Source organism: Scomber japonicus, chromosome 3 (assembly GCF_027409825.1).
Source record: "Scomber japonicus isolate fScoJap1 chromosome 3, fScoJap1.pri, whole genome shotgun sequence".
Taxonomy (NCBI): domain Eukaryota; kingdom Metazoa; phylum Chordata; class Actinopteri; order Scombriformes; family Scombridae; genus Scomber; species Scomber japonicus.
Window position 1 is genome coordinate 2,532,523 of NC_070580.1, and position 9,782 is coordinate 2,542,304.

The following is a 9,782-nucleotide window of genomic DNA, read 5'->3' on the forward strand; positions in this document are numbered from 1 at the left end:
AGGGACACTGGGCTTCTACACTGTCAGCCATATTGTTTAATTTATCTAACTATTAGGCTACAGCTTAGTTACCTCATATGTGATTCGGTGTGTATCAATACAGACATTTACTTCTCTTCATTCTGCTTAGTCAAAATCTGCAAACTTCATAAACATCCACATGGTGTGTTCAAAAAGAGTCCCAGGCTAAAACCTCATCTTCCATCTCCATCTTCCTAATCCACTAATGTATGTGTCAATTATCACACCTGAGGAAGTACCTCCCAGTCTATTCATATAGTCCTCCTCTGCTGTTCATCTCCTCTACTCGACCGACAGTCATCCTATCGCTTACCATTGCACTGTATGTTAATGTGTGTGTTACCATCAGCTGCAGGAAACCTGACCACAGCACTTACGCATCAAAGAGAGGACGAGGGGGCAGTGATGAGGAAGAGAAATGCAGTGTTGCAGTTCTTGTTTTCCCCTGTGATGGGGAGAGGACTGCTTGGGCTTTTGTCTGATGTGCAAACACACATTCTACCTGGGTAGCACACATATACATTGAATACACTTGGACGGTGTAATTGTAATTTCAACTCCTTTGTAAAATACCCAACCTCCCACCTTCTCACCAAGATATCAGACTTTTAAATTCCTTTGCATTTCTACTACTTGAGACACCTATTCAAACCCTTGTGCATTTTAAATTGTATTGTCTAGACCTTGTAATTGTATATTAAATTCCTTTGCATTTCTACTACCTGAGACAGCCATTCAAACCCTTGTGCATTTTAAATTGTGTTGTCCAGACCTCTTAATTTCACATTTCAGGGAAAAAAATCCACAAAATAACATTGTCTGATTTTTAAAGAATTTATTTGCAAATTATGGTGGAAAATAAGTATTTCGTCAATAACAAAAGTTCATCTCAGTACTTTGTTGGCAATGACAGAGGTCAAACATTTTCTGTAAGTCTTCACAAGGTTTTCACACACTGTTGCTGGTATTTTGGCCCATTCCTCCATGCAGATCTCCTCTAGAGCAGTGATGTTTTGGGGCTGTCGCTGGGCAACACGGACTTTCAACTCCCTCCAAAGATTTTCTATGGGGTTGAGATCTGGAGACTGGTTAGGCCACTCCAGGACCTTGAAATGCTTCTTAAAAAGCCACTCCTTCGTTGCCCGGGCGGTGTGTTTGGGATCATTGTCATGCTGAAAGACCCAGCCACGTTTCATCTTCAATGCCCTTGCTGATGGAAGGTTTTCACTCAAAATCTCACGATACATGGCCCTATTCATTCTTTCCTTTACACGGATCAGTCGTCCTGGTCCCTTTGCAGAAAAACAGCCCCAAAGCATGATGTTTCCACCCCCATGCTTCACAGTAGGTATGGTGTTCTTTGGATGCAACTCAGCATTCTTTCTCCTCCAAACATGACAAGTTGAGTCATTTTGACCCCACGGGGTGAGATCTTGCGTGGAGCCCCAGATCGAGGGAAATTATCAGTGGTCTTGTAGATCTTCCATTTTCTAATAATTGCTCCCACAGTTGATTTCTTCACACCAAGCTGCTTACCTATTGCAGATTCAGGCTTCCCAGCCTGGTGCAGATCTACAATTTTGTTTCTGGTGTGCTTTGACAGCTCTTTGGTCTTGGTCATAGTGGAGTTTGGAGTGGGATTGTTTGAGGTTGTGGACAGGTGTCTTTTATACTGATAACGAGTTCAAACAGGTGCCATTAATACAGGTAACGAGTGGAGGACAGAGGAGCCTCTTAAGGGGTGTTCACACCAAGAGCGTTGGACGCGATTTTGTCGTGCGACAAATGAAAATCTGTCGTGCTGTCGCTCAAGTTTTGAAGCGTGACCATTTTGTGTACATTCGCGTCATCGCGCCATCGCGAGTCCGCCCATTTTCACGGCACAAAAACATTGCTTTCTTTTCTCTTCAACCATGGTCGAGATAACAACATTTGCTACCACCGCTGCCCTGTCCATCTGTCTCCGGTGAGTAGCTGTGTATTGTTGTGTTAAAATCAATAAATATTCACTGACAGGGAGATTTAGCTGCTGCTGCTTTGCTGAGAAATGTTGCTTCACAGCTGGTGTTTCGGTTTAACTGGTTACCATGTTAATAGGTGACTTTCTCATAACACTCTTAAAAAAGCCATTGATTGTAGTTTAATCCTTTAAAAATACACAATAATATGTGTAATAACTAATCATTTATGTAAGTTTGGTTTTGTTCAGATAACTCATTGACTTCTCGTAACATAATGTAATATGAGAAAGTCACCAGTTAACACGGTCACCAGTTAAACCGAAACACCAGGCATAACTTCAGCAGTGAGCCTCGTTGTTGCCGTTTTTTGGAAAACAGGACCAGATCGCCTTTCACCAATACTGATCTTTATTTGTATAGCAATTTTCATACATGAAGTCCAGCTCAAAGTGCTTTACAAGAAAGACAGTACATGCATTGATTGCTTGAGCACTTTCACATATAACATATCATATGTGATCATTTATTTGTGTCTTTGTGGTTGTTTTGTATTTTGAGTCTTGAGTATGGATTTGATGCATACTGTAGGCCTATGCATTTGTGTATTTTCTGATCTAAATAAAATATAAACTGCCACATAAAGTATCACTGCATGCGCTACAACTCAGCTTAATTTAATGTTTTCTATGATGCAGATACCTGGCCACTGGTGACTCCTACAGGACCATCGCCAACAGCTTCCGTGTTGGGGTCTCCACTGTGTCCGTGGTCGTGGCTGATGTGGTGTCCGCTATCTGGGACTGCCTTTAATAAAGCTTTAATTTGGCATGTCTGCAACAATACAATAAACATAAAATGTGCATGACATGATAAATATGCTAACTATCATATCAATGGTGCCATCTGATATTATTCTGGTATTGTTTTGTCCTGTAAATGATTAGTCAGTGTCCCACATAATGCTGTGGCTACCTCCCAACCTCTGACCCGTCCCTTAGATGGAACAGTGTGTTTTAAGAGGTTAAAATAAGTTGTTTAGTTTATGTGAATCTGCACAGCTTGAATCAAAGTTTACAGTACACAATGTGGGTGTGCAACAAATATCTGAAGTCTGGTGAGAATGTTCACTATAGGTAAGAGTAGACGAAAGACAGCTGAGATTTTTATATTTTATTTCTGAAAATTGTCATAAAAAGAAAATATATATATACATATACATACATACAAAAACAACAATAAAAAAAATAAATAACGTATGGAAGAGCCTCAGGGACACATGAACAAAATGAATGATTCCTCAAAAGTCTGATATGTTCCCTGCAGTGATTGCTGCCCCATTGCTAAAAAGCTACTCGGCAGGTTCCAAATTGAGCACAACAGTGCTGGCTTCATAAATAAGTTTATGAATTTGAAATTTTACAAATGCCTTCCTTTGGGGTGACAACCTCTCCAGGGAAGGAAGCAGGCTTTTGAGGAATAGTTCATCCTCTGAGGGGGGAGGCTGGGGAGCAGGTGGAGCTCGCTACTTCAGGCCGTTTAGGGTGTCCAGGACGAGAGCCTCTAACTCCGCCCGTCTGTTGGTGGAGTCGGCGGAGTTTTCCTCCTCCCTGGCTCTCTTCCTGGACCTCTTCGTCGCTGTATGAAATAGAAAAAACATTTTATGAAACTACTACCGTCCAAAAAATGTAATAGTTAGAAGTAACTCAATATCCAAGTAAATATTTGTTTAAATATCTTAAATTAATTATCTATTAAACTATCTTAAATATGTCTTGTACATACCTCTTGGCACTGAAGCAGCAGGGGAAGCAGCAGAGACAGCAGCGGGAGAGACAGCTGGACCATCATCAGGGGGAGCACAAGCAGACTCTGGCTCAATGTCAGAATCTGCTTGGGCTGTAGTAGTGACAAACATGTCTTTTTTTTGTTCATACAGTATATTAATTGACTAGGTTATTCTAACAATTACACCACATAAAGCATTTTACAGATGCAGTCATTTAATACATCATACTGTTCTAGCCATAGCAATATCTATCCTCCACAACACTTTAAAGCAAATGGTGTTTTAGTGCCCTTCATTCTTCACATTTTAACTTGTAGGTTTGGTATAGGTGAGAGTACAGATTAGTTATCATATTATAACAACAAGCTTGTCCTCCATTTTGCAGAAGAGTGATCCAGGACGGTGACGTCAGCGACGTCAGAAGAATCTCAACGCTGATAGGCTGCTGCGGAACGGCGTCACACGATGTCGCTGCAAAAGTTCAACATTTTCAACTCGAGCGTTGACACGATTTTCGCGGCATCGCGTTGCGTGTGACGCGTGTATCGCCTTAAAGCAATAAATCGCGTGTTTGCATTGACTTTACATGTTATCTCGACGCGCGACATCGCTCTTGGTGTGAACACCCCTTTAAAGAAGAAGTTACAGCTCTGTGAGAGGCAGAAATCTTGCTTGTTTGGAGGTGACTGTTATAGTTCTTCATGACCGGGTTGCTCAATATATAATTGATATCCATAGGCTTGTCTTTAACTCCAAGAACGTTACTTTATTACCACACACTTGTAGCCTGCATTACATGTACTCCGGTAGACCGGGAACTAGACACACTAAAACATTGTATTGTTCCGCCTACACCTCACTAACATCATCATGACAGTATAAGTGCGCGGCACTATATACTACAGTGACCAAATACTTATTTTACTGAGGAAATTACCAATTCATTCATTAAAAATCCTACAATGTGATTTCCTGGAATCTTTCCCCCCATTCTGTCTCTCATAGCTGAAGTGTAACTATGATGGAAATTACAGGCCTCTCTCATCTTTTTAAGTGGGTGAAGTTGCACAATTGGTGGCTGACTAAATACTTTTTTGCCCCACTGTATATTGGGGAATTGAATCTGAACTGTGATTCCACTTTTTGTTGATTGTGAAAATTGTTTTTACCTTTTACACTAACCCATCCTTTGCTCCTTGAGTTGAACCTGAGTACAGTAGTCAATTAAGTGTTGTTCTTACTGGGTTACATGATGTTGGGCGTTTTTTGAGTGTGTGTTGACAACATGGTTTCTGTCTGCTCCCCCAGGCTGCTGAGATGGCTAAGTACAGCGCCACGATTGCTCAGCTGGAGGAGGCTGAGAGTCGAGGAGGAAGAGGCTGAGTCATGGCACAGCAAGTGTCTGACTGTCAGCATGTGATCAAAGGATGCTGAGAGTTGCTTGCAGTTGCGGGGATTACCTGGGAAATGTCATAAGATGCCATTTTCCTCCATGTCTTTTCATTTGGTTATTTTTGTTGTGTTTTATAGTCACCTGCAATGTCCACAATGAGTTTTTTTTCTTATTTTTCTGTATTAACACTCATCACAACAAATGATGTACTTTCTTCACCAGCTATCTGTGGTTTATTTAAGACAAAACTAGACAAATGTGGAAATATGTAATAAAAACCAACATAATTATATCTCCAGGAGATTAAGATTTAATCGTATTTTATAGTTAAAGCACAGGGTTTGAGGCTTGTCCCTCAAAGTTCTAGTAGTAATGGAAATAAAATACAAAACATTACAGTTTGACCCTGATAACCTATCCTCTTCCTCCCAGGCTAAGGAAGTGGAGCAAATTATGATCAAGACAAAGGAGGAGCTGCACACTGTGATGAGCTCCACTTATTTAACTCCCGCTGCCGCCTCATGGTCCTCCTCTTCCAGACAGCGAGAGACTTCATTCAACCTTTAAAATTATAATGATGATGATAATAAAAGAGTTTTTTCCTGACTTGACTACTGATTGCAGTAGTGTGTGGTGGTGTTCATTCTCCATTTAAAAAACAGCAAAGCAAGTCTTAATACATTGTTTAATTTTACTACTACTGCACACATTTTATCAATTAACAGCACTGGAAATGTATTTTTAAAAAGCTGCGGAGGATGTAAAGGTGAGTCAAGTTTTAATAATAGACTCTCCATTTCCTGTGCAACATCATTTTAGTAACTGCAAGAATTATGACGAAATTAAAAAATAATAGCTGATTGAGAGGTCGACATATCGTAGCCTTGTAGCTCCAGCAGCTGGGAAAGACAGTTTTAACCACTACTGACACCCTGTGGCTGACATATGCAACATTGCCTAATGGTCAGGTTACAGAGATCAGATGTGGCTCAACTTGATATGTTTTACATTAGAAATTGTGATAACCCAGTTATCCATTGAGCAAGCTCAAGTCTCTCACAGAAGTAGTGCTGTGCTTGGTTCACGGTTAAATGTACAATATGAGGATTAAGGTGTTGTTTATTTATTTTATATACCGATATATTATAAGCGTATCCAGCCACAGTGATTATACTTCCATGAAGATCAGCAATGAATCCTCTGAATTTTAGTAATTTCCTCTTAACAGTAGCAATACAAAAGAGCACATTTTTTGGATCCATTGTTTTGGTCTCGCTGTGGTGTCCGCTGATTGGTTTCAGAAACATTGAACTTATTGGTTGTGTGGGCTCATTATCATTTGGAGAAACATTTTTTACTTTAAAACTCCCATTTTTAACGCGACGAAAAAGCCGTTTTACGGCTTCCAATAAAGCAGGGCTTTAGACAGGTAAGACGCTGCTTTTTACGGGCGTCTTTAGAAAGGTAGCGTTGAAATAGTGGCGATATATAGCGCTTTGGGCTTTCCGTAGTAACAGTCATTGCCAGACGGAGGCACATCTTGCAGAGTGCCTGCATGGCTCTATCAAAAACGTACATGGCATGGAATAAGGTTCTGATTATAGAGTTTGTGTCTGAGATGGCAGATGACTATGGGGGCCCAACAAGGCATTCTTACATGTGATTAATAAAGTACAGTAAATGCTTTTGTAACTCAATGACATTAGACAAAATATATACCATTTGTATTTTTTTCCAGACTTCTCATGTTGGCTACACAAAACAGCTTGGGGTGCTTGAGGGGAGGCCCGGGAACGTGATGTTCTCATATGACCAGCAGGCACTCTCCTCCCAAAAATGTTTCACAGCTGGGAAGCTGGTGGCCTGGTCCATTATGCGTAATGGACCAGGCCCCAGATGCTTAAACACACACCTATATCAGCTGATGTGTGTTCATGGAGGAGGAAATAATATTTAAAAAATAATGTTGTGGTACTTTGATAGGTTCGGACGTGCAGCAGTGAAGAGGAGCTGGCCACGTTGAAGACTGACATTGGTGACCGGGTAGCTGACTGTGGTGTCCCAGGTATTTTTAGTGCCACACTGGACAGGCTTCCTTAAGTCCAGGAAGAAATTGTTGCACACTTCCTCTACCATCGGTAAGAAATGACGATTGAATTAATTATGAACTATAACACCCTGCATTAGGCTGACTGTAATTAGCTGACTTTGTTTTTTTTAATGCATTTATTTTGATTGCTATCAAGTCTCTAGTATTAATATAATAGTGGTTCATTAATAATAATAGCTTTCAAGTCTCCAATATTAATATAATAGTGGTTCATTAATAATAATAGCTCTCAAGTCTACAGTATTAATATAATAGTGGTTAATTAATAATAATAGCTCTCAAGTCTACAGTATTAATATAAAACAAAACAAAAAAATTACATAATTATCTGTGTTCAACAGAATAGCCAGTATGAACCAGCAATTCATGGATGGCATGGAGACCTGTGGCCATTTCTGGACAATGGTTAAGATATTCTGGAGACAGTTCCTTCCTGTATTTACAAATACTAGGGAGAAGCTGATGAGGAACCGTCTCCACAATCTATTCACCATTTCCTGGAGCCCTGTTGGGACCAACAAAGGAGAAGAGGAGGAAGCCACAATCTTCCAGTGGGAGTGGTGGCTCATGGCCATTTAAGGTTGGTATAGCTACACAGCAAATTCTGCATACCCAAATTAACACTGTCAGAGTTGATTTCAACACTTTTAAAGTGTCTATATGGGTCCACACCACAAAGTGTTAATTTAACTCTTTTTGGAGTGTTGGTACTTTAACACTAGTTAAGTGTTATTGATTGACTCTATATGGAGTAGAATAATTAACACTTCTTAACACTAACCAGTGTTACTTTTTTTACTCTTTGGAGTAGTGTTAAATTTCAACTCTCACTCTCTGGATTGTTTTAACTCCGAAAATATTTTCAAAATAAAGTGTGCTAAAAATAATGAAGCCGTTTTTAGTCAAAACACGTTTATTTCAAGACGCGCACCACATGAACATCTCATTTACATTTTAATTTTTTTTTAAAAACAGATAACAGTATGGAACAATGTATGCTTTGTCACCGTCATTAGAGCACTGTTTATCAAAGGGTCTGAAGTAAGTGAGCTGATCAATGCATATCACCCCATACTCATCATTTTTCTCCTCTATACAATATGCATGATAATGTTCATCAAAGTACAAGGTATTAACTGTACAACCTACTATGAAAGCAGACTGTTCATGTACAACAATAGAGCATATTTTCTTGAACACAGGTAGATCATGGGAAGTTTCAGTGGCTATAAATAAACCAATCTGGTACTCTGTGCCATTATGTTTAACCCACTTTGTAGTTGACACATTTGAACATGAATCTAATTTGAGTAACTGACACAGTATTTCTCCACATTCCATGCTATCAATTGTTTTAATTTTTAAAGGACCAACTTCAAACCTTCTAAAACTAAAATTTTCATAGTAAAAAGCCAAATGACATTGGTGTTGTTTTACTAGAGATTTGGTAAGATTTTTGAAATTCTTCACAGACTTTTAAAAAAAATAATGCTTTGCCTCAAAACGCATGCACCACATATGGATTAAAGGGCCTATTTTTTTAATACATCTTGGATAGTGGATCATTAAGTGGTGCTTGGGGATCAAATTCTTATCAGGGAATAAGGTTTTGAACATGTTATGGTGGTCGCAAATCAAATGTTTTAGGTAACATATCATGCCATCAGTAAGGATTGGGGAGAATACTATGTTAACAATTTGTAATAAAAGAAGCACAAAGTTCCAATAGCTATTGTCCCTTTCAACCACATCACCAAAGATGAGAGGGGTATTGCGGAGAACACACAATGACTGGATGGCATTTAAACCCAAGTACTTGCTTTTATCATCAATTTTTAATCCACTTGGTTTGTTCTTACGTTCTGTGAAACCATAATTAAAACTCTGTATCCTGTATAAAAGTGTGTTCAAAGAAATGTAATCATTTTTTATCAAGTACTGAAAAAACAACTTCAGCTCATATTGTACAACACCCTCTAACAAATCATGCATAATATCAACAGCAAAATTCTCAGTGCTATGAAAATACTCCAATGTATTGAGGACACAAGACTTTTTAACACCATAAACTGAAGGTAGAGCAGGTTCTTCACTTAGTGCATTACAGTGCTCAATGTGAAGCGCTTTGAAGCGCAGAACAAGTCCAGGATTGTCCTCATTGAATACAGACTGAATTTCTTCCTTGGTTGTCAGACAAAACCTACACCAGTGTGTTGCACTAAAAGACTCAACAAACCCTAGCAAGCTATTCAAAGCAAGATTATCTCCAGTCACCTGAATTATAGAACCAAACAATGAGTCTTGAATACATGGAATTTGGATTCCCTTTGTCTCTAAAATTTTTAAATCATCAATTAGGGGCTTTAAAATTGCATCAAAACCGTATTTCTTCAAATCTTCCGTATAAAATAGAGCTGCAAGATGCACATTCATTAATACAGAGTTCAATTTTGGTGGGAGATTTTTTAAAGTAAAATAAATACACCCCAGTTTGTGAACACCTTTCTTGGA